The 26,975-nt window shown below is 34.9% G+C and overlaps 1 protein-coding gene across 2 annotated transcripts in view; it reads right to left on the reverse strand.

The window, feature by feature from the left end:
• Positions 1-26,975, reverse strand: part of heph (polypyrimidine tract-binding protein 1 heph) — a 973,663-nt gene that overhangs the window by 557,035 nt on the left and 389,653 nt on the right. The gene's annotated exons all lie outside the window — the stretch shown is intronic.

Here is a 26,975-nt window from a genome sequence, read left to right on the forward strand (position 1 = left end):
CTAGGACGATAACTGTTTTCTGTGAAAAAGGGCGAAATCGGTTGAAGCCACGCCCAGTTTTTATACACAGTAGATCATCTGTCCTTCCGCTCGGCCGTTAACACGATAACTTGAGCAAAAATCGATACATCTTTACTAAACTCAGTTCACATAATTATCTGAACACACTTTGTATTGGTATAAAAAATGGCCGAAATCCGACTATGACCCCGCCCACTTTTTCGATTTCGAGAATTACGAAAAATGAAAAAAATGCCATAATTCTATACCAAATACGAAAAAACGATGAAACATGGTAATTGCATTGGTTTATTGACGCAAAATATAACTTTAGAAAAAAACTTTGTAAAATGGGTGTGACACCTACCATATTAAGTAGAAGAAAATGAAAAAGTTCTGCAGGGCGAAATCGAAAGCCCTTGGAATCATGGCAGGAATACTGTTCGTGGTATTACATATATAATATATAAATAAATTAGCGGTACCCGACAGATGATGTTCTGGGTCACCCTGGTTCACATTTTGGTCGAAATCTCGAAAACGCCTTCACATATACAACTACCACAACTCCCTTTTAAAATTCTTATTAATACCTTTAATTTGACACCCATATTGTACAAACACATTATAGAGTCACCCCTGGTCCACCTTTATGGCGATATATCGAAAAGGCGTCCACCTATAGAACTAAGGCCCACTCCCTTTTAAAATACTCATTATCACCTTTCGTTTAATACTCATAATGTACAAACGCATTCTAGAGTCATTCATGATCCACCTTTATAACGATATCCCGAAAAGGCGTTCACCTATAGAACTAAGGCCGCTCCCTTTTAAAATACTCATTAGCACCTTTCATTTTATACCCATATCGTAAACAAGTTCTAAAGTCACCCCTGGTCCACCTTTATGGCGATATCTCGAAAAGGCGTCCACCTATAGAACTAAGGCCCACTCCCTTTTAAAATACTCACTAACACCTTTCATTTGATACCCATATCGTACAAACAAATTCTGGTGTGACCCCTGGTCCACCTTTATGGCGAAAACTCGAAAAGGCGTCCACCTGTAAAACTAAGGCCCACTCCCTTTTAAAATACTTATTAACACCTTTCATTTGATACCCATATCGTACAAGCAAATTCTAGAGTCACCCCTGGTCCACCTTTATGGCGATATCTCGAAAAGGCGTCGACCTATAGACTGAGGCCAACGCCCTTTCTTTTGATACCCATATCGTACAAACAACAAATTCCAGGGTTACCCTAGGTTCATTTTCCTACATGGTGATTTTCCCTTATTTTGTCTCCATAGCTCTCAACTGAGTATGTGATGTTCGGTTACACCCGAACTTAGCCTTCCTTACTTGTTATATATATAGATGGCGAATACTTAGTTTGTGAAGGGTGGGTCAAATTGCATTGGAAGTACATAATTCTGAATAAATTTCAGTTGACTGCTTGTAAATATTTAACCTTTTATTAAACGAAAAACATAATATATTTTATTATTCGTTTTGGATTCCATTTTTCAGTCATTGGCCCTAGTTCACTATGGGCGGTATTAAATGGTGGAACGTCAAAAAATTGATGTTTCAGAAATGTTACTTACCCAAGGGAAAAGTTAAAACCTGTGAGGGGTTTATTTGTTTTAACTCGAGCTGTGCAGAGTATTTGACAGGTATTTGAAATCCGGCCATTAATACCAAAGATAGTATGTAACAAGAATTAAATGAGAGCAAGTAAGGTCGTTTAAGTTTAAATGTAAACGAACATTACTAACACACCTAATCAGCTGTGAGCTTCTATATAACCGTTAATTTAGTTTCAGTTATCTGACACTACCTAATTTAAAAATACCGAATCTAGTCATAATAAGTCAAATTTTCTTCGGGACTGTGCAGTTCATTTTGCTCTCAGAGAGCAAGAGCGTACATATAGGAAGCTGTTTTACCTGTCGCTAGTTACGGTGTCAATTTCAAGACGCGAGCTTAAAGGCGTTAATGGCACCATTTGGCGGCGAAGAATCTTGCCCACCACGTCGTCGTCTTTACTGTCCACTGGTATATACTTAGAAAGTCTCTGTTTTTTTCGCGTATCGTATCTGGCAATAGTTTACGACGAAAACTGATAATTGCATGGGGCGAATTTTACTTCCTTTATGTAAGGTTCGTTTCATAATTCAGAAGCCGATTACCGTGCAACATGAGGGAAAAAATTGTAGCTAGGTGATGCAGAAAAGTTCTTCAAAGTTTGGAAAATTTTGGGTCGAATTTTAAATAACTTCCCGGTGAGATAGGGACTTTGAACTTTGAACATAGCTGAAATTTCTATGTAACTCAAATGCTTGCACAAAAATCTTTCTAAATGGGCAAGGATCGATATATTTGGAAAATCTCTTCGGTGAATGTGGAAAATCAAATGATCATACCTAGTTTCAGTCATCATGACAGTGCACGATAAAGAGAAACATGTCCACTAAATGGCACTCGGTAACTTCCCACTAAGCTACTATAAACTTTCAAGAAACTTCCCATTGGCACACAGTTTAGAGGAGCGAGAAAATAGAACAAAAAGAGAAAAAAGTCCGTAAGGTGTGGGCGGGTTAAGATAAGATTAAAGCTAAAAAAAGATTTTAAATCTTTTGGTAAATTTTAAGAGACTTGAAATCTTAAACGTAGTTCAAAGGCCAAGGGAGCAGAATAAATATCACAAAAAGTAGCTATAGCGGGCGCACGTATCGATGTTTTTGAAAGGCTCGTACAGAAGTGGAGAGATCTCAAGACATTAACCCTTCTGTTACGTTAACGTCATTTGGAGACTTTCTTTGCTTTATTTTTCTGATATCTCTTGATAGGAGAAAAATTTCGGAATTTCCTTTCATGCACAAAGTCAAGTTGAGCAAAATTTCTTCTAAATAGCCTAGAAAGCAAGATTTAGCTTAATCCAATAACTCATAATAAACAAACTTACGTGGGCGCAGGTCACTCCGTGACCAGAGCTGTTGTTCTGAGCATAAAAAGAAGTCATCGTATACAAAATAATAAAAATGATAATAATTGGATACCATAGATCTTTTAGAACATTTGAGCGAATTTTTCTTTTTTCAATTATTGATATGAGGCTATTTTTTCCTAAAGATTTATGGAGACCTATATTTTCTATGCCAATTTCAAATGTTAACTGCTTAGAGAGTGGTATTATATTATGGAAAGCTTTTTATCACAGAATACACTCGTAAGGTGTGCCAGATCACTTCCCAGAGGTGACCCCGCTGAAAAAACTTTTTTTTTTTTTTTAAATGTTTTAATGTTAATTCTTCCATTAACGGAACTTCATAAACATGTTTACAAACCTAAAATTTGTCTATAACCCTAAGAATAATCTATAAAACTATAAAATGTATAAACGTTGAAAACTAAGTCTGAGATTATAAACCTTTAAGCCGATATACATTGAAAATATAGGACTGGTCATCTCGTGACCTTAACAACACATGTGTAAGTTTTTTTAACGTAACAGACGGCTTAATAATTATTTAAGCGATCAATCATGAAACATCACATAAATATATAGTTCAGAGCACGGAGAAAATGACACAACAGGGGAAAATAAAAAGATAAAAAAATTTATAACATTTTCTTTATATAAATGGATCAAAAAGCAGTGAAAATCGGATCCATTAGTACAGATATGATCTTGATTAGTTTTGATTTTTTAAATTTACCAACAGCTTATTAGAACCAAACTATAAAGTTGAAAAAAATTTAAAACAAACCGAGCAAGATGTCTTCAAAAATTAAGGGCATCGGGCTTTATCTTATGTAAGTAAATATAATGTATTTTATCAATCCAATATCACATTAAACTTACCAAATACATAGTTTGTGTGCAAATACAATCCACACAACCGATCCGCACACGCTTTTGACATTTTTTTACTCAAAGAAATCCTGCAATATTATTAATGGTTAAACGACGTATCACGATCTTAGTGTTGTACCAGAGTTATAAATATCAGTTTCCACTAGTTTTTTTGAATCCCAATAACAATTCTACCAGACACTGCTTTGTATTGGTTATGTTTTTTCTTTTTTATCGTTATATTGTTTCCTCGCAGACGAGTTTTGCAAGCGCAGTTAAGCGAGATTCGAATGAGGCCAATGTAAATGCTTTCAAATGACTCATTCAGAAGTACGCATTTAAGGCCTGTGTAAATGTGATATAAAGCTTTTACTACTAAAATCTGTTGATATTTTTTGTAAACATCGAAAACTTATGATAATTAGGATTAGTTTGCCAGCTTCACCACAATCCACTATCTTAATTGAGCTTTCAGTTTGGAAGAGATCGATCTCACGTACAAAACCAGTATATATCACACCTTTTATTGTATACAGATTTAATTCAAAATTTTCATTTGCTGGGAAGAGAGCTCAGATACATAAAATTTAGTTTTAAAAACAAATATCCGGTAATGTTTGCCCCTATCAACATTCTATGTATGTCAGCGTAATTTTACCAAGCGAAGAGCATAAAATCTCGAAAAATTAAAATTTTGGATTACATCTGTTAATACACAATAAAGTTATTCAGATTTTATTTTAGCTTTCTTTGCTTTCAATAAAATCAAAAATTTCCACTTTTCGCATTCTCGTAAAGTCATACAACACCCAACTAAGGCGCGAACACATCCCTGCGTATATGCATTTCCTTACACGCACGCACTTACTGAACTTGCTTAAAATGAAGAAATCTGTCCTTTTTTTTATACTCAGCTGAGCAGAGCTCACAGAGTATATTAACTTTGTTCGCATAACGGTAATCCGTAACGGCATAAACTAATTGAGATAGATATAGACTTCTATATATCAAAATGATCTGGGTGAAAAAAGAAATTCATTTAGCCATGTCCGTCCGTCCGTCCGTCCGTCCGTCCGTCCGTCTGTAAACACGATTACTTGAGTAAATTTTGAGGTATCTTGATGAAATGTATGGTATGTAGGTTCCTGGGCGCTCATCTCAGATCGCTGTTTAAAATGAACGAAATCGGACTACAACCAAGCCCACTTTTTCGATATCGAAAATTTCGAAAAATCGAAAAAGTGCGATAATTCATTACACAAGACGGATAAAGCGATGAAACTTGGTAGGTGCGTTGACCTTATGACGCAAAATAGAAAATTAGAAAAATTTGGACAATGGACGTGGCACCGCCCACTTTTAAAAGAAGGTAATTTAAAAGTTTTGCAAGCTGTAATTTGGCAGTCGTTGAAGATATCATGATGAAATTTGGTAGGCGGGTTACTTCTATTACTGTATGAGTGCTAGATAAAAACTAGCGAAATCGGATGACGGACACGCCCACTTTTAAAAAAAATTTTTTTATAGTCAAATTTTAACAAAAAGTTTAATATATTTACAGTATAAAAGTAAATTATGTCAGCATTCGACTCCAGTAATGATATGGTGCAACAAAATACAAAGATAAAAGAAAGTTTCAAAATGGGCGTAACTTCGCCCTTTTTCTTTTAATTCGTCTAGAATACTTTTAATGGCATAAGTCGGACAAAAGTTCACCAATCCTTGTGAAATTTGGTAGGTACATAGATTCTATGACGGTAACTGTTTTCTGTGAAAATGAGCGAAATCGGTTGAAGCCACGCACAGTTTTTATACACAGTCGACCGTCTGTCCTTCCGCTCGGCCGTTAACACGATAACTTGCGCAAAAAACGATATATCTTAACTAAACTTAGTTCACGTACTTACCTGAAGTCACTTTATCTTGGTATAAAATAAGGCTGAAATCCGACTATGACCCCGCCCACTTTTTCGATTTCGAGAATTACGAAAAATGAAAAAAATGCCATAATTCTATACCAAATACGAAAAAAAGGATGAAACATGGTAATTGGATTGGTTTATTGACGCAAAATATAACTTTAGAAAAAACTTTGTACAATGGGTGTGACACCTACCCTGTTAAGTAGAAGAAAATGAAAAAGTTCTGCAGGGCGAAATCAAAAGCCCTTGGAATCTTGGCAGTAATACTGATCGTGGTATGACATATATAAATAAATTAGCGGTACCCTACAGATGATGTTCTGGGTCACCCTGGTCCACATTTTCGTCGATATCTAGAAAACGCCTTCACATATACAACTAAGGGCAACTCCCTTTTAAAGCCCTCATTAATATCTTTAATTTGATAACCATATCGTCACCCCTGGTCCACCCTTATTGCGATATCTCGAAAAGGCGTCCACCTATAGAACTAAGGCCCACTACGTTTTAAATAATCATTAACACCTTTCATTTGATACACATGTCATACAAAGACATTCCAGGGTTACCCTAGGTTCATTTTGCTAAATGGTGATTTTCCCTTATTTTGTTTCCAAAGCGCTCAGCTGAGTATGTAATGTTCGGTTACACCCGAACTTAGCCTTCCTTACTTGTTTAGTTAATGTTTGTGTATATGTGTTGGAAAATAGATTATACCAGTATATGTTTGCTTGCTTGCATGTGTGGGGTAATTCAGCCGGAATAAAGACTACACAAAGCTAATAATGAAGTTTTGAAGTTATGCAAAACTTTTCGCAACCAATTTCCAACAAAAACAATAAATAAATAAACAAACGCATATTTATTTTATCTTTCGTCATCCACCTCATTTTTTTTTTATTGTTATTTTTTTATTTGTTTACTTTTTCGTGCTTTTAGTCAAAGTGTAAAAGGCGAAAATTGAGTTATCGATTGCAGAGGAACAAATGCGAAAATAAAAATAAAACAAAAGATTGATGGGGTCTTTCTGGAAAGTTAAAAAACTCATAAATATTAATGTATAATGAAGTAGTAGCAATTTTCTAAGTGAAATATTTATGGTCTTATTCAACGTAAAAGCGTGTCTTGGCAAAGGATAAAAATTTAAATGGAACAAAATATGTTGAGTATGAATTAGACAGTTTCGCATTTTTTTATAGATGTACTTTAACCGATTAATCGATTAATAAAATGTCCAATTAATTGAATACTTCGGTAATAAAAACGCGAGTTAATCATAAATTACCAAGGACACAAACTGTTATGTTATTATAATAAAAGCCCTTCAGAGAAAATTATTTCCGAACATTTTATTTTTCAGTCCGAACGAAATTATTTAATCGGTACTTTTATTAGTCCGAAAATAAAAGCCAACTCCTGAATTTTATTTTTTAAAGATAGAATAAAATTGTCTTGGAACGGCTCATCCTAATGAAATGTATTTTTCACCAATATATTCTTCTAAATATCGAACTTTAAAGCAATATATCAACTGAATCCGTTCGTTTGCATTTGGGTATTTCCGAAAAACGTCAACCAAAAGCAAAAAGCAGGGTTTCCGAAAAATTCGTTCTTGTGTTAGGCTACAGCTCGGGGAAGAATTGACGTTTCGTAACAAAATTAAGCACACAACATCTTAAAACTACACCGAAGTTTGTAGAAGTACCGCAGTAAAATTGGAGAAGCAATTTATCTGGCTCTTTCATTTCGCATCGAGTCTTCGATTGCCTTGTCAAATGACGGTCACCGCGGTACAGAGGCATTTCTGCATTAAAAATTCCGCTCAGAATCGGCATAAAACATGCAGGTCCTCCGATTTGTTGAAAAAAGTAAGAAGCACACAAACCGAATTCAAAACGAAGATGGGCCTTAATTTCCGCGGAAATATTATTGTTGTTTTTTTATTTCTGTTGTCAAGTGACATTAACAAGAAAGGGAAATTTGATTCCTGAAAAATTGGAAGCGATTTTTTATGAAACTTTATGTACATCTCTTGGTTTATAAGCTAAACCCTTTCAAAGGAATCAGGCGGTTTTTCCAATTAGAAAAAATATCAAGAGAATCTCGGCTAGAATTTCCTGAAAGGTAATGTGTGCCTTGTATTTGTTTTGTTGAGACGAAACGAGGAGTTTGTGCTAAAATAAACGAATCCAAAACATTCTTATGTACATAACCATTTAGATTAACTTGAAGATATAATCTCATAATATTACTCACTTTTCATTCGTGTTTCGATTTGCATTAATTATTTAATCTTAAGCTTACCTGTAATCAGAAAGAAGAATTGTTATGAATAATAATAATAAATACTAGTATAAAGTCAGAGAAACTTTAATTTGAATACCAACAACATAATTAGTTTAAGAAGATTTAACACATGCATTGCGGCAGATACTTTTGTCGGGATATGGACCACGCTTCAGCATAAAAAGTTCCACCAAACTCCTGATCAAAGAATGCAACATCATATTGATAAAGCCGTGATCGACAGTACTCTTTGGTATAAAAATTTCGACTCGGATCATCATATGGTGCCGCACGGAACAGACAGCTGATGATTGTCCTACCAGGCTTCGTAACTGCCCTCTGAGTGCAATCCTGTCTTCAATCTAAGGTGGTAGCGCTACCAAATCCTGGGAAACCAGTTACGAAGGACACTCATATCTCTCCTGTCGCCTTCAGACAAGATACTTGAAGCCACCATGCTTCTCTATTTCAGAGCAAAGATGCAACTTGTCTTGTTAGTTCTGCTTACTCCAAGCTGGAAAAAGAAGCAGTAAAGATGGGTTTAATGGTGAATGAGGACAAAAGGAAGTACCTTCTGTCATCGAGCAAAGAGTCAGCGCATATGCGTCTTGGCAACCACACTACTGTTGGCAGCCATAATTTTGAAATAGTAAAAGACTTCGTTTATTTGGGAACCAGCAGTAACTCTAACAACAGCATCAGCTCTGAAATTCAGCGAAAAATTACTCTTGCCAATAAAGGCTACTTTGGACTAGGTAGGAAATTGAAAAGTAAAGTCCTCTCTCGGCAAATGAAAATCATGCTCTACAAGTCACTTATCGTACCCGTCCTGCTATATGAGGCAGAAGCATGCACCATGACAAAATCAGATTAAGCGGATCTGGGAGTGTTCGAGAGAAAAGTTCTTCGAAATAATAATGGACCTCTACGCGGTTTTGGAAAAGTATTGGCTCAATTTTGGGTTTGTCTACAATAAAGCTTTTTTGTTTTATTGTCCAAAATCGATCCGGCAAAATCCTAACAACACTATGTTAGAAAATATTCCACTCTTAAGTATAACAAACGACAGAAAATCGCAAAAGCTACTAATTTACATTACCATAAATAAAAAAATCATTGGTACGTATTTTTACGTTTTACGTATTCTTCAATGGGACAAAAATACCCTTCAGCCCTACCTATATCAACATATTAGCACACAATCCCATTTGAATTCACGAATTTGTCAATCATTTTACTCAATTTAATACTCACGGATTGGGAGTTACAAATTTGTTTAGACACTAACAGCCTGATTCTAATGAGGTAACAACTTTCTTCACCACGGAAACTTTCTTCATGTGGTAACTTTTGTACCCTTTTGGTATTCTGCCCACGAAAGTAGCCGGATAATTGTTTACCCACTAAAATAGGTGGTAACATCGATGTAACCACACAAAAGCTGTTGTTTAGAAAAAGGCAATACTGAAAAATAAAGAATTGTGAGCCCAAATAAGTAAACATAATAGTAAAAAAGTGTTGCCTCTTGCTATACATATTTGTTTCCATGTACTTTCACAGTATATATTACAATATAGCTATGTAAAAACGTATGCATGTATGCACATATGTATATACACATCGTCCCGTTTATTTGTTAACATCGTATCTACGAGTGACACATTTTCGGTAAAGCCATGGCGGAATCATACACGGTGGCAGCAAGGTGCATATCTGTAAACATAAATAAAAATTCCATGTACTTCGTTTTTGTAAATTCGATGGACAAATGTCAAAAACGTACTGCGCCGGAAGTTGATGTATCAAATTAAATAAAAAAAGTTTTTATTCAGCTGTCCCATGCTGCCACCTTGTATCGTTCCGCCATGGGTAAAGCGAAGAAAACCAACTTTTAAATTTCACCACAGACATTGGTGAGTTTTTCGGTGATGACAGCGTTACCACTTTGACCAGAATCGCGAATAAAACAACTGGTAACGATTTTCGGTTACATAATGTTCTTGGTACTATTTTACCGGTAACGCTAAGAATCGGGCCGTAAATTGAATATTTTCTTCCTCTGCTCATCATACAAATTATCGATCACCATGAAAAGTAAGCTATATTGCCTGTGTTTGAGTGTAAATATGTATGTATGTATACAAATATATTTCACTGTTGAATTTCAATTAATCTCTTCCTGCTACATTTTGGTAATTTTGTGTTAAGCTAAAAATGGTTAAAGACACAATAACGGCATCTTCACATAAACATATTTACGTACCTTTTTAATTAACTACAACCACCCAAAAACAAATATTGATGAACAAATTTTATTATCGACACAGGAAACAGCAATAATGAAAATGTGAATATTATTTTAACAAAAGACCCTCGGGCCTCTAATTAACAATAAAAACAAATTCAATGTGGGTTAAATCACCTTGTAAGGAACAATAAATAAATCCAATCTAAAATAGCGTAAATTTTTTATAAACAATGAAATGTTTGCTTTTGGAAAACGCATCCTTTTGATAAACATAAATTTAAGAGAATCTTTTTGTTTCTTTTAATAATAAAACAAAAGCAACGGGAGCTTCTATTGTATGAAACATTGCCTCCAAATAGAGTGTGAAGTAAACAAATTAGGAAGAAAGCAAATCCAAGCAGAAACTCCTTTTGGAATGAGTAATTTTTACAAGGAAAATCAGGAAAGATATAAAAAAAGCAGCAGTACTTTTGCCGCTAAGAAACATATCTTAGCTAATTTTAATTTTGCTCAGCATGAAACAAAAATCATACTGTCCGTTTTGTTTTTTTTTTTTCTCATTTTACATAGCGCTGCATGTCGTCGAATAGCCAAAGCAAACCGAAAGGGGTTGGTGAAGACTTTGCTTGGCTTTGTGTAATCAACTTAGCTGACAGCGCAGTAAAACTGGACAGAGCATAGAAAATTAATATACTTTTTACTTACCTTATTATGACACTAATTCTGCTTATCTACTGAAAATTTTTAACATTAATTTAGGTATGATTCCAACGAACCAACAACACGGTTAAACGGTGAGCTCAATCATTTAATTTTATTTGGTTTAAATTCTTAACTTAATTGAAAAATAAATCTTAAATCCAGAAATTGTTTTGAAACCAAATCAAATGATTTGATTTTGCTGATGATGATCTAAACATAGAAGCCACTATGTCATTAGAAGTGGCGTTCTTCCATAGTGGAAAGATTTAAGGGAGTAGTTTTTCTCAACATACCCAACTTTGCAAACTAAAGGTCTTGAGCATATCTTTGAAAGGGCTTGATAAGTAGCCTAGAGAAAGTGCTTGTCGAATTAGGTACATATATTGCCACTGTTAGAACTACAGGGTAACAACGGCTAGATTACTGATGCATACTGCAACGATCTACACACTGTCATCTGTGTACCCAACATTAACAGTCCCAAGCAGCTAAGCAAGAAAAAATATTCACACATGCATAACAGCTACAGCAAATATGAGATACAGAATAATGAGAGGTGTAGGTTTACGCCGATCACTTCATCATTCAGTGGCGGCGTAGAATCCATTGTACGTCTGCTTTAAATATATAAAATGGTCATTCTTTTGTCTGATGTCTCGACCAAAGCTTCTCAGCGAAAATTCATCTGCCGTGCAGATTCCGTTCGGAGTCGCCATAAAACAAGTAGGTCCCTTCCCACCAATTTTTAGGAAAAATTAAAAGGAGCACAACACAAATTGGAATAGAAGCTGGAATCGCTTCGGAGATTATCGCGCCCTGCATTTATTTTATTTTTAGGTTTCAGCAAACCTCACCAGCACTAGTATAGTGGTTACAATTTTAAAGATGCTTTTCTCATTTCTGGCGAACTATGACAGTTTATTACGACTCTGGTGGGGACGTCCACATTCCAAGCCTTTGCCTAGCTAATTATAATTTTTTTCGATGTTATAAGCTGCTATCTATGTAGGTGTTTGGGTCAAACATTTTTTGGAAAACACGCCCCTACTCCTCTCACGATGTTTTCTATGAATGTTACAATCATCGGAAGTTTCGAGACTTCTTTTTCTCTGCAAAAAGACAAATTTAAGAGTCTAGATTTTTAGAAGATACAGCCACCAGCAGTTTAAGGCTAAAAAAATCACCTCCTTGCTTATCTACAAAGCTTTTTTTAAACTTTACGTCTACGGGTTTTCCTTATTTAACATTTAAATTAGCCTTAATTATAGCTGACGTTCATTTTCAACTTTTAACGGTCGTTCATCAACAATAAAGAACCGGTGAAATATTTGTAATTGTTTGTTGTTGGTGCTGTGCACATAGCTGTTTACTCCCACATGACAATTTTTAGTTTTCACATCCATATCATCTGCAAGCTAAAAATATATCTGTAAGTGCGCATATTTTCGACGATTGTGGTAACTATGCATCACGGGCCCATAGCTGTTCACTCGTTTACGAAATTAGCACTTGTTCATCTTAATTTGATATGCATGCTTCTTCCTCAGGGATCAGATGGTGGACGTTTGTTCTTTCTTGCTCACTGCATACTAACAGGAATACGTAACATAACATAATCTACACAACAGAAATTAACATACTCCAATGTTACTACTTTATGAAGCGCCTAGTTGTATGCTACTGAAACAAATATTGCTGATATAAAGAGCCATCGTCGTTAAACAGCGTAAGTTAGCTCCGAAAATATATATCGCAGCTAATAAATACTTTTAAAATGTCTTTATTTAAAAGTTTTTTATGTTTAAAACAAACACGATTTAAAAGAGCAATTCAGAACGGATACTTGGAATAACATAAAAAGCACTCTAGTTTATTTAAAATCAATTACTTATTAAAATCTTCATTACGTTCGCTGAGTTGTCATATAAAATCTTTCGCTTGTAAACCACCTTTGCGCATATTTACTTCTTTGAAAATGCTCAAAAAGATGTGAGAATGTGCGACGCTGAAAGTGCGAAACTTATCTTATCTTTCTGGTTCATCAGCACTGCTGCGTAGCTGTCGGTGTCTTTATGGTTCTTTGGTTGCCGCTGCTTTGCTGTTAAATAATTCAGAAAATTTCCAAGCTGCTAACATTCAATTTGCACCCAACAAATCTTCCTGAAGCAGATATGTGTTTTTATTTTCGTTTTTACATTTAGAATAGTACTTCCATTCCTTGCATACGTACGTAGAAATTGTTCTTTCGTCTCCCACAAAAAAATGCTCACCTCTTAATGAACTTACTTCTTGTGGTGATCGCCCATGTGCAGGACGTGACGATTTAAATATAGCATTCTCGGTTGTTTCATAAATTTTGCGCAGTTTTTTTTGTATTTTTATTTTTGGCATACCGAATAACTAAGTTTTTCATTTTGGGTTAGCGGGTTTTTACGATGTTTGTAAAGATCTAGCATTTTTATATAAATGATATCTATAAATCTCTATAGGTCGACCGTTAGTGACGGAAGTTTTATTAACAGGGTCGTATCTCAGAAAAAATAATAAAAAAGCGTTAAAAGGGTTGTAACTAAAAAAGTTGGTTTTGACAGAGGAGATGTGAACTCAACTGGATTTATTTCCCTTTCACAGTTAACGAAGGACTATTAAACTATATAATAGAACATAGAATTGTGATAAGAAAGTAAAGATCATTGTTTCGAAACTAGCTCAAGAACCAAACAATAATTTTTGTCTATTGTCGTTATTATTGTTGTGTTATATTTTTCTTTAAACATTTTTTTTAGTTAAGAGAAAACAGAACACAGCAATAATAGAGGAAAAATATTGTTAAGACCTTGAGCTCGTTTCGAACTATGATCCATTTACTAGAGGTTTGTTCTCCAATGATGAAAAAGCTTTGTCACTCCCAAATTTAATAATTTGGACGGGTTGCTTTTACGAAGTAAGGAAAACGTGGAATAATTACATCCCCTTCAGCGTAAATTTTAGTAGAAAAGTACCTTTAGTAGACTATTAGTAGTGATAATAAATTTGTAGATGTCAACAGGTTTTGGTGGAAATAATTCATTTTCTCTTAAATATTTCGCGAATTGATCGAGTTGTGTTGGTTTGGCCATTATTTCAGAATTTGTTTAAAGAATGCCGTACGTCAGAATTTTATCAAAAATACACTATCGCAAATTTGTCTCAAAAACTCCTTATCTGAGCAAAGGTGCAATGCATTTTGACACAAAAGGTAGTTAATGAAGAATATTCTAAGATAAGGCGTTCTTCGACCTAATTCTGATATATGTCGTTTTTGTGACAAATTCTGAAATGGGAAATTTTTAAAAAATATTTTGAGGTAGCACTATTTCGAACTGGCAGCCGACACGGGGTGATACTCTCCTCAGCAGCTGTAATGAAATAACAACAAAATAAAAGAAAATGGCGTATTGTCTTAGAACTTTATGTTCCGGTCTTGATTTTAACACAAGAGGTAAGCTTTTGTGCGGCCCAGCTACACAGGTAGTGTTCACCTTTTTATTCTTAAATTTCGGAAGGCTCTTTTTCGTTGAGTACTCATTTAAGTGTTCCGGATAAACCGCTAATTTAGAATATTCGGAACACGTTCGTTTGATACTACCTCACGAGGTCGGAATATTCCAAATAAGTATACACATAATATTTCAAATATAAACCGATTCCACGAATTCTTACGGAATGAATAAGTTAACATGCCTAATGAGTACATTTCGTTATAGCATCTCTATAATTTACTAATGACATTTTTACGTGAATCGATTTACTAGTCGAGTTTTTGACGTTGAACGATGTATTTCCGAAAGTGTGCGATTCCTTGGTGTCCGTACTTTTCGTAAATTTAACTATGTTCGGCCAGAACATGGCATAGTTAATAAATTCATCATAAAATAATAAAAAATTCTTCTAAGGAATTATGCAGTTCAGTAGTTATCGCGTATTTGTAAACTGATTGCTTCCTATTTCTACTACTAATATTTTTCGAAAAATCGTAAAAAAACAACACAGTTAACGGATGTCAACTCGATTTGGGAGCAAAATGGCTGCAATTGTCAAAAAGTTTGTCAGCCGAGCAAATCTGTTGTGATTGAATCATGGTTTCGAACGAATGATCATGCAAAACAAGTAGGCCGACAAACAACAACCATTGTGAAAGGAAACAATTACAGTTAAATTCAGTCTCTTCTGTTAAAAAAAATTATATTTCCAGGTCCCTTTTTAATCGCCTTCCTCAGATGCTTTACGAATTATTTCTCTAAGAGGCGGCGATACAACCTTTTCAAACGAATGTCAAAGATTCGTCATTGTTAAGAAAATATAATAACGGAATAGGAAAAATGCAATAAGCTGAAATTTAAAGTTTTAAAGAGTTGCTTACGTCTCGCTTTCAACTGTCATCCAAATATTGAGTAGACGGTTTTGCAGTAGTAATAAGGTTTATTTTTTTTTTTTTTTAATTTTTGGTAAAAAAATGCTTCTCAGAACCGAATTAAACAATTTGTACACAATTGGTATACTTAAAACCAATTTCACATAAGGACTTTATGAAGTAATAAGTCAAATTTTCTGCGTTAAAACGCCTATTGAACTCAATATTCCATACAAAGAAAAAAATGTTATTTATTTCTTCATTAAATGTCATGATTGAGTCACAAGAGGTGACAAAACTTTTGGGAGGGAAACACAATTTTTGACAATTGAAGGCATCTTGCTCCCAACTCGAATTCACATCCACTAAATGTGTTGTTTCTCTTATGAAAAATAGTAGTAGTAGGAATAAGAGGTGAAAAGTTCACAATTGCCGGAAAAGTATTTAACTGCATCATTCCGTAGTATTCTACGGATTTTAATTATTATTATCATTATCATTTATTTAACAATCATTATTAGTACATTAAGACAACGAGTCTTTTATCCTTCAACAAACGGAGTAATAATTTATGTGAATTACAACAATTTATGTGAATTATATGTTTTAATATATGACTAAGCTAGACATTTTAACGAAACAAATAACTTAAATAGAAAAATAGAAAAGAAAAAGGGGAAAGAAGAAGGGTTGGGGTTATACAGCAAATAATAAGTTAAGGTTTCAGACCATTTGGTGTTAGGTTTAAATATTATGACTGTAAAAAAAAACTTCTAAGAATTTGCCTGTAGTTGTTTTGGTTTAGAGAGTTTCTTACTGAAGTGGGAATTGAATTCCAGAGACGTATGGTGTTGACGAAAAACAGCCGAGTAGAGGCCGTATGGTTAAAGCGGGGCAGCATTAGAGTGCATGAAGGAGTTGACCTATTGAATATAAGTTTTTCATACAAATACGGAGGCGAATTTAGTTATTATTTTCTTAATTTATTTAATATACCAGGATCTATTAATCTTCTAGTGTGGCTTCTAAAAAAAAAAAATTTTAGGAAGAATGCGGACACCGACGAATTATACACCCTCTACTGATATATTTAAGTAGACCAAAGCTGCATTGTTTTCGCTCTATATTATTTTACGTAAACCTACGGAACCTAAACCAAAATTATAACGCAACTGTTGGTCTAAATCCCAAAATTCGACAAGAAAATGGAGTCATGTAAAGAAAAAACATAAGAAATATCAGAGATGCTATAAGAAAATGCCATAATTCATGAGCGTGTTTACATATTCATTACGTAAGCTCGCAACATTACTTTCCTTAAAGATTCATGCAATCGCTGCGTATACATTATGGACGAAAGTTAACCGATATGGCGCCATCGATTTTTCGATAACATTTGGGCTCAGGAATAAAAGTTCCACTACGCATACCCAAAAAAATAATTTTCGAGCCTGCAAAAAAAAAATGGCGAAAGGATCAATTTTTCGACCAAAACACACCCCAAAACCCCAAAAAATATATATATTTTTTTTGGGTTTTGGGGTGTGTTTTGGTCGAACAGTTTTTTGACAAAAAAAATATTTTTTGGGTTTTGGGGAGTGTTTTGGTCGAAAAATTTACCCTTTCCTCATTTTTTTCGCAGGCTGGAAAATTTTGTTTTTTGTATGCGTAGTGGAACTTTCTTTTCCTGAGCCCAAATCATATCGAAAAATCTATGGCGCGATATTGGTTAATAAATCGACCCGGTCTAATACACATATTTCGTTCGACACATTCAACCTAGAAACATAGTTTAAAAATAATATTGGCATGTCTTTTCGTTGTAAGATTACTTTCGACGGTCTCGTAAGTAAACCGTAGTATTTCGCCATGATTTTCTGTGTTTATGTTCGACAATAAACCGGCAGTTGGCAAAGAGACAGCTTTTAAGAAGGGATCAACTTTCCGCTCCGTTTAAAAAACTATGTGCACTAAGGCAGATCTTAAGGTGTTGAAGTTAAGGTCTGAATTTAAAGTTCTAAGAAGGTTAGCTGTTCTTTCTTTTTGTGAGATCATGTACTACTTTTTTACAACATAAAACTAATTATAAATTCATGAAATATTTAGTTAAAAATTAAAATTTCCCCGAAAACCAATTGGCATTTAAAATTTTACTATAATTACACTAAGAGTTGTACTTTTCTAGCACAATTTTCAGTGAAGGGGAGTTTTTAGGTCGGGAGCGTTAACGCTCAGCTGTCGTTATAGGGTCTACACACTGTGCGTCTGACTCGGATGTCAGCTGTGTATGTGTTGACTAGCTGTCAAAATAAAACTCATTTCCGTGTGACTAATACTAAAATTTTTTCAGTAAAACATCAAAACTGACTCTTGACTCACTGTATGTAGACCCAATAAGAGAAAAAAACCTCTAGTAATTGAATATCATCATTGAAGTCTAAACGAAATCAAAAATCTAGTCAGCTTTGCTTAATGTTTCAGGTTTATTTACAATATAACAAACATTGTGAATTCATACAAGTGGCGAATGTTTGAAAAAAGGTTCACAATAGTAAACATCCTCGACCACCTGTACAATTGTTGTTCGATTACTTAAATCATTTGCTCAATAGTGTTTTTCAAACATTTTTTTAGACGACTGATATATTTGATTATTTAAATATTTTAAAATGGTTGCTAAACTGGCTGCTCATATTTGATCTATTAACTAGATTTTAGAAATGGATATTAATATGTAGTCTGATTTTCTGTATACACATTTAAAATAAAACCCTAATTGAGACACAAATGCGCTGTTCGTAAACAAACCTTTCTTTCATTCTCTGGCTAGGTATGTATGAAGGAATAGAAAGATTTTTCGCTTGTAAGAATTTACAATGGTAACAAATGAGGAATATATAGGCAACTCACAAGGTCTTCTATTTGTCATCGAAACCATGGAAACAACTCAAATTTTTAAATTTTACATGAATACGACACTCTTGTGAGTTGCCAAATAAAATATTTTCAAAAACTCATAAAGCATATAAAACAAAAAAAAAATTCAAATTTAATTTCTGCAGCGTTTGAATGCACATATTTAATTAGGCACAATACCTAAGAATAGTTGCACATGCATTATGATTATGATTATCTCTAAAATTAAAGTATAAATAGATTTCTAAATTTCTATTTTAACAATTTTTTGTAAAACAACAAAATATTTTTTGATGGCAGTTGGCAGATATACGTTAAAAAAGCAAGTTAAGTTGCGCATTCGGAAAAGGAACAATTTAATGTTTCATTTGTGTTATTTTTACTTTATCTTCATGCGCTCTAACACCGCTAAATAATAACTTGTATTCAATAATTATTATTTTTTTTTTTTTTTTTGTAGGGGAACCCGACTTGATCGTTCTTGTATAGAGAATTGAAAATGATTACATTATGTTGCAACTTGGAACAATGGTAGGTACTGCAGTTTTCAGTGCGAGTAATACTGGATTCGAGCCCCGGTGGAACCTCTGAAAAATGGAAGACAATACTAAATTTCCTGATGATGATGACTTGACCGGTTTCAAAGTGTTACTATCGTAACAGTCTGTAAATATTTCTTTTCAGTTTTAAAAAAAGTAGGAATTGAGTAACAACACAGCATTAAAAATAAAAACAAAATCGCAACATACATAATTAAGATTTTAGATGAAAAATAAAAAATAAAATGAATGTAAGGCGCGATAACCTCCGCAGAGATTTCAGGCGAGATGCTCTTCCAATTTGCGTTGTGCTTCTTTTAGATTTTCCTACAAATTGGCGGGACGCGACCCCGCTTGGAATAATTTTCTTCTAATTGGAAAATAATCACCTTATTATTACTTATTTCCTATTATCGCTAACGCCATTTTTTGCTGAGACAACTTGCTGTGTTATTTATTCCTGTTTACTTTACGCTTTTAGCGAATACCAAAATATGAAATATGAAATTTAGACTACAGGATGAATAAATTGTAGCAATGCAGTTGTATTATTTTTTCGTTTGATTTCTTTATGCGTTTTTTTTTTCTTTTTTTTTCACTTTTAAAAAGGTGACCATGTGGTGTTCCTTTTATAGTTGCACATTTCACTTTGAAAATCCATACATACATACGTACGTACTTATGTGTGTATATGAATGCCCGATTACATAAAATGCGCCGCAAAGTATGCAATGTTGCATTATCTTGCGGCAGCGAAATTAGCTGCTGCTGCAGAATAACATACAATGACACTGTCTTACATAAATTGTAAACATAAGTGTGCCTATATTTTGACTTTTACCATCCAATTCTGCAAGTTCTATTGCGTTAAGATATTGCTTTGGAAAAAGAACATATCAGAGTTAATTTAGTTGAATATTCAATTTAAAGTTTTTGACCGGAAAGAGCAAATGTCGATTTTTAATCATAACAGCAAACGAAAAGAACCTTTCCAAAGGTGCTGGTGATGTAAGGGGTGTGTTGAGCTTTAACGCAGCCGACACGATCAGCAAGGTATTCATGTCTATAACGTGTTTTTCCCCTTAAGGGCGGAAAAGTAAAACGAGAAAGGTTATATTAAATACTTTAATCATACTAATTTATATATGTAATTTTTTTTCCCAACATATGCATATAGATTACATACATCATTACCCTAGAACTGCCATTTAAAATAAATCGTAAAGCGCCTGCAATTTAATTGAATTCGTAATTTTTACTTGTTTACTGTAATCGTAATTTAAAAAAAGTTGAAATGACTACTACTGAAAGCGTAATCGTAGTTGTAATCGTTTACACGTGTAACCCTTATCGCCCAGCTCTGGGATTACTTCTTTGTAATTGCGCTAATTTGAATGGTTTTCGTTCTTGACATTCACCACTTAGTACATCGCTGTTTTTGTGTTTTTCCAAGAAACGTATGAAAAATTCAGAAAATTGTAAATATATTTTTCAGCTTGATATTTTATTCTGTTTGAGAAAATGGATCTACATTTAAGGATTTCATACGTATTTCGCATGAAAACTCTCTAGCGTACATATGTATTCATACTCTGGAGTCGAGTTCTCCTTCAGCGCTGCGTCGTGAGTACCCGGGCTCACAAGACCTTTATTTGTTGTTGCATAGCTTTGCATGGATGGCAGCAGTCATATTTTCGCAGTCCATTTATTCATTTATTTTTGTACTTACATTTACATTCTACAAACATATATACATACATACATCACACATTTTCTCGAATATTGTACGCGTGTATAGGTTTCGCCCCGAACGCCTTCGTCAGCTTAACAGTTTTTGTACAATTTATTCTCCCACTCTTCCTCCATCTGCATCTGAATGTCACAGTGTGGCATAATCATGACTCGATGCGTTGCGCTACAATCCTAGGTGTCATTCACAACAATAACAATAACGCTTGCTCTACACTTTGTCAGTCAACGTTCTAAAGCGGCTGATTGCTTACCAATTCTGGCCCTCTCCCACCCGCTTCACAACTATCTATACATACATATAGTATCTATTTTTTTTTTCTTATCTGAAGCGGATTTTCATATTCTGTTAAGCATTTTTTACCTGCGCTTTTCTATTCACTTAGCATCTCATTTTCAATTTTAAATTTTCTTTTCTTTTTCTTGTTGTCATTTTTATTTGCAATTTTCTTTGGTGGCTGTCGTTGTTTGGCTTATCGCTCGAACTGGGAGAATATGACTTATTATTATTACTATTATTATTAAGGTCTTGTCATTGCTGTTGTGCGCTGCTGCTGCGTGTTGCAAGTAGCTTCTAAGCTCCCTGATTGACTGCGATTTATTGGGGCTTCTAGTGGTGAAACGTACAAACATATATATTTATTTCGTAATAACACATGTTTGAACAAATGCCAAAGGTGAAGTCAAAGTTGAGCTGTGATTTCACCTTTTTACATCTCTTGCACTTCTAATACACTGCGTCTATTCAGTCAGTAAGTCTTTAAGTACTTTGATAGAATTAAATATTTAACTAACAATAACATGCAATTCCGTGGGGATTTGCTTGGCTAAGCTGCGTTTGGACCCTTGAAAAACAGAATACATAAATAACTACCAGTGCATATACAAACATATCTAACCGTTCTTTGTGTTCGATTCGTGCCTTGATTTTTTTAAATTTACTTAACTTGCATATAATGGAAAATATAATTCCATTTTAGAATTTGTCATTACTGACACTTTATGCAGGGATATGAAAAAAAACAGTACGCGGTACATACATATACAAAACGATTCTAATTAAAATTTTCACTGGAGAGTTGGTAAAAAGAAAATTTAGTCTGTGGAATTGTGACAGCAAAACAGCCGATCTGCTCAGCCGACCTGCCAAATTCAAGTCTTAAAATGGCATATGTGTGCCACAGTATAAAATAGGGGTACTATTAAATAGTACTTTTAATAAAAACATGCTTAGTTAATTTTATTAAAATTTTTAATTTTTCAACAATGTTCCACTTTGCTGGACTGTTTGCCACGCTATCGTTTATGCTAAGAGAAAATCAACATATCTCTAATCAAGTGGTGCACTTGAGAGCTTCGTAAAGCTTTTGAAAACTATTCGACGTTCACCTACATATCGTGTGAGCGCAGCGACAAAAGCTCTGAAAAAGCAAGCAGTCAATCAGTCGTGTGTTGTACTTCAATTATGTTTAATCTAATGCGTGAACACGGTGGCGGCCGTGGTGTGGTGGTAAAGTGCTCCGCCTACCGCACCGAAGATCCTGAGTTCACGCCACGGGAAAAGCAATATCAAAATTTTAGAAACAAGATTTTTTAACTAGAAGAAAGTTTTTCCAAGCGGGTTGCCCTCGACAGCACTCCGAGTGTATATCTGCCATGAACATTTTTTCAGTGGTAACTCATCTGCCCTGCAGAAGCCGTTCGGAGTCGGCATAAAACATATACATAGGTCCCGTCCCTCCAATTCGTAGGAAAAATGTCAAAGTTACTTACTTACTTACTTAATTGGCGCTTAACCGTCTAAACGGTTATGGCCGTCCAACAAGGCGCGCCAGTCGCTCCTTCGCTCCGCTAACCGGCGCCAATTGGTCACACCAAGGGAGCTTAAATCGTTTTCCACCTGGTCCTTCCAACGGAGTGGGGGCCGCCCTCTACCTCTGCTTTCATAGGCGGGTTCCGACAGAAACACCTTCTTGGCCGGAGCATCATCATTCATTCGCATAACATGGCCTAGCCAGCGCAGCCGCTGCGTTTTAATTCGCTGGACTATGTTGATGTCTGCGTATAGCTCGTACAGCTCATCATTAAATCTTGTTCGGTACTCGCCATCGCCAACGCGAAGAGGTCCATACCTAGTCCTAAGTAGCATTTATTGGCAAGATTGATTCTTCGCTGGATTTCAGTGCTGGTGTTGTTGCTAGTGTTCATGCTGGTTCCCAAATAAACGAAGTCTTTTACTATTTCGAAATTATGGCTGCCAACAGTAGCGTGGTTGCCAAGGCGCATATGCGCTGACTCTTTGCTCGATGACAGCAGGTACTTCGTTTTGTCCTCATTCACCACCAAACCCATCTTTACCGCTTCTTTTTCCAGTTTGGAGTAAGCAGAACTAACAGCGCGGGTATTTAGGCCGATGACATCAATGTCATCAGCATATGCCAGTAATTGCAAAATGTTAAAGTAGCACGACAAAAATTGGAAAAGAAGCTTTCCTAAAACCTCTTCGAAGGCTGTGGGACCTTAAGTTTATTTTTAACACATACTACTACAAAAAAAGTTGCGTTTGTATTCGAAGCTCTACCGGAGTCGTGCACCATCATGCTGAGCAACCGCAGTTAGCCGCTGTCTTTCGCCGTTCGGGCGTCCGTGCTTGCTAACAATTATTTTTTTCGTACTTTTGTTTTTATTAGTATGGGAACACAAATTAATGTCAACTACATGTAAAGAAGTTTTACCCATTTATTCTTTGCTATCTGTATGACAGAAATTTTCTGGAGATACCCGACATAAGTTTTGTCCACTTTTAGTCATACTGTTCGCCACTATCTTTTTACTTCTGTAAGGGTTTTTTTAATTTTCTTGTTTTTTTTTTTTAATTTTGCTTTCATTAGAGCCCAATATCGTTCAATTAGGAAGGCCCTCTGGGTGGAGTGAAGTTTTTGCAAACAAGATGTACATTGCTATCTTTGAACTAATTTTGGGTGACACAGCGTAATATGCTGGAGCCAAGTCTGCCAAAAATATAGTTGGACCATTATGACAACGCAGGAATGGCAAAAGATTTTTTAAGAACCTTTTTTGACAAACTATCCATTCGAAATCTCTTCTCCAGCCTGCTAGCTAAGAGTAGAACTGCAACGTGCAACTGACAATATTCTTAGGTCCATTTTCAAATGCCCATAAGGACACACAAATTTTTGTTTTCCAATTTGGACTCATAGAGCTTACGTTCAAGGGAAATTCTTTTTGACGTCTGTTTTTCACTTCGTTTTGAAACTTTTTCTCTTTTGTACGTTTTAATACCATTTCTATACTTGAGTCGTGTGACTTGCACATGTGTGATTTTGGCTATTTTGGCAACATCAGTTTGCAATGTTGTTCTTGTAGCGATAAAGATACTCCCTGAAAGTTTTGGAGAGTGTTATCGATGTTGTCATTTGCCGGATATAGATCCGGTACGTTCCAGTAACAAGCACCATTAAGGTGCAAGCCCGACCATCTGGTAAACGATTCAATATTACTACATTGAACTTTCTATCCCATTTCGCGCCCACCCTCTAGTTCCATGAAGAGCTTGAAAGGCTCGGCTCCTAAAGAAATATGATTCATCTAGGGTAGGTGGGTTGATCGCTTGAGGCGGCCACACTCAACAATAGAAAAACTCAAATATAACTGAAACTTCATTTCAAAAAGCTTATAAATACAGTACCTGTTATCCCTGGTCCTTAACCGAATATATTCTTGCGGGGTTTTTGCTCAAGAAATAATGAGACGCACGTGTATTTCTTGGTAAAACCAGGGCTTCCTGCGCACGTTTGCTAAAAAAAGATAGCAGAAAATGTATAGTTTTTTGAGAAGTGGATACTACTTGAAAATCAAAAATTTTTTTATATGGACTTTTACCTTTTCTTTTGATGTTGAAACTAAGCTAAGCAACTGTTGATCTTCGGCTATCGTTCTGCTTCAGATAGTTCTTTTCTGTTGTATGTGTATCTGGTGCTTTTATCTTAATTCCTAAAACGGCTGGAATTCTATATTTAGTTTTGCTGTCGACTATTACTCTAAATTAAGATAATACTTGGTAAAAACCCCTTTACTTTCGAATTTTCATAAAACTTTTATAAGCCAGTTTATTTTTTTATTTTTCGGGTTAACTCTGTAAGCATGGAATTTAGATGGGTTCCCACCAGGACTTTCTATGCTTCAATTTGAAAGTTCGGATAAGAAAAAAAATCATATTTTGGTATTTTAGTACACAATTTTCCCATATTTTTCCTTATTTTGGTAAGACTGAATGTTTTACAGGTATCATGTTTTAGGGGAATTCCTATTATATTTATTCCTAGAAAGCTTGGTTTGCTTTTGATTAATTAGACTTAAACGCTTTGTATAAAACTTTTTAATTCCACTTTTGGTAAAGACCAATGTATTGCAATAATTTTCGACTTACAGCAAAGCTTTTGTTGTTGTTGCTATTATATCAAAGTTTATCAAATGAAGCGTATTACGACAAAGTCAAGCGAACTTTTTAATTGGCCAATGGCATATATTCGTGATGCATGTACATACATATGTGCACAAGCATTTGCGTAAGGGTGGGTTAATGTCGCATTACAGAATATATAGGTTGACATGCCTTCCATAAACCAAATTGTTGGCGAGATGACAACATACCATCCTTTGAAACTTGATCTATTGAATATTTTCCGAAATATTTTATTTCATGTTTTGGCCAAGTGGTATAGCACTGGACTCACGAAACAGACAAAAAGTTCGCTTACCGCTTCGACCCGTGACAGTGTTTCAATGAATAACACTGTTTTTGTATGAATAGCACTTCAATATTGAATCTATCAATCGTAAATGGAAAGCATATCAATATTTATTAATGGGACGGGACTATTGAGTTTTAGTTATTGTAATATTCATTGGTATGGATAGACTAGATTTTCCTCAATGTGGCAGAAATAGGATATGATTTGACAGCCGCTTTAAAACTCTGGCGCGAGAAATTTATTTTGATCACCCTAATGTATGCACATGCATCATATGCATATTGCGTTACATGGGATTGTACTTTTATATGTAAATGAGAAAGTACAGAATTTAACTGCCCAAAGGCACGAGATGCATTTTATGGCAAAGAGGCGGCACAAGTTGAGGACTCAAATGTGAAGATGTTAATCAAAATTTCAGAAGAAATTTACCAAAGTTTTTAACAAAAAACAAGTAAGGAAGGCTAAGTTCGGGTGTAACCGAACATTACATACTCAGCTGAGAGCTTTGGAGACAAAATAAGGGAAAATCACCATTTAGCAAAATGAACCTAGGGTAACCCTGGAATATGTTTGTATGACATGTGTATCAAATGAAAGGTGTTAATGATTATTTAAAACGTAGTGGGCCTTAGTTCTATAGGTAGACGCCTTTTCGAGAAATCGCAATAAGGGTGGACCAGGGGTGACTCTAGAATGTGCTTGCACGATATGGTTATCAAATTAAAAGTATTAATGAGGGTTTTAAAAGGGAGTAGCCCTTAGTTGTATATGTGAAGGCGTTTTCGAGATATCGACCAAAATGTGGACCAGGGCGACCCAGAACATCTTCTGTCGGGGACCGCTAATTTATTTGGATATGTCATACCACGAACAGTATTCCTGCCAAGATTCCAAGGGCTTTTGATTTCGCCCTGCAGAAATTTTTAATTTTCTTCTACTTAATATGGTAGGTGTCACACACATTTTACAAACTTTTTTCTAAAGTTATATTTTGCGTCAATAAACCAATACAATTACCATGTTTCATCCCTTTTTTCATATTTCGTATAGAATTATGGTTTTTTTTTCATTTTTCGTAATTTTCGATATCGGAAAAGTGGGCGTGGTCATAGTCGGATTTCGGCCATATTTTATACCAAGATAAAGTGACTTCAGATAAGTACGTGAACTAAGTTTAGTTAAGATATGTCGTTTTTTGCGCAAGTTATCGTGTTAACGGCCGAGCGGAAGGACAGACGGTCGACTGTGTATAAAAACTGGGCGTGGCTTCAACCGATTTCGCCCATTTTCACAGAAAACAGTTATCGTCATAGAATCTATGTCCCTACCAAATTTCAAAAGGATTGGTAAATTTTTGTTCGACTTATCGCACTAAAAGTATTCTAGACGAATTAAATGAAAAAGGGTGGAGTTACGCCATTTTGAAATTTTCTTTTATCTTTGTATTTTGTTGCACCATATCATTACTGGAGTCGTATGTTGACATAATTTTACTTTTATACTGTAAAGATATTAAATTTTTTGTTAAAATTTGACTTAAAAAAAAAAAATTTTAAAGTGGCGTGTTCGTCATCCGATT

This window comes from Eurosta solidaginis, chromosome 1 (genome assembly GCF_040869045.1).
Source record: "Eurosta solidaginis isolate ZX-2024a chromosome 1, ASM4086904v1, whole genome shotgun sequence".
Classification (NCBI taxonomy): domain Eukaryota; kingdom Metazoa; phylum Arthropoda; class Insecta; order Diptera; family Tephritidae; genus Eurosta; species Eurosta solidaginis.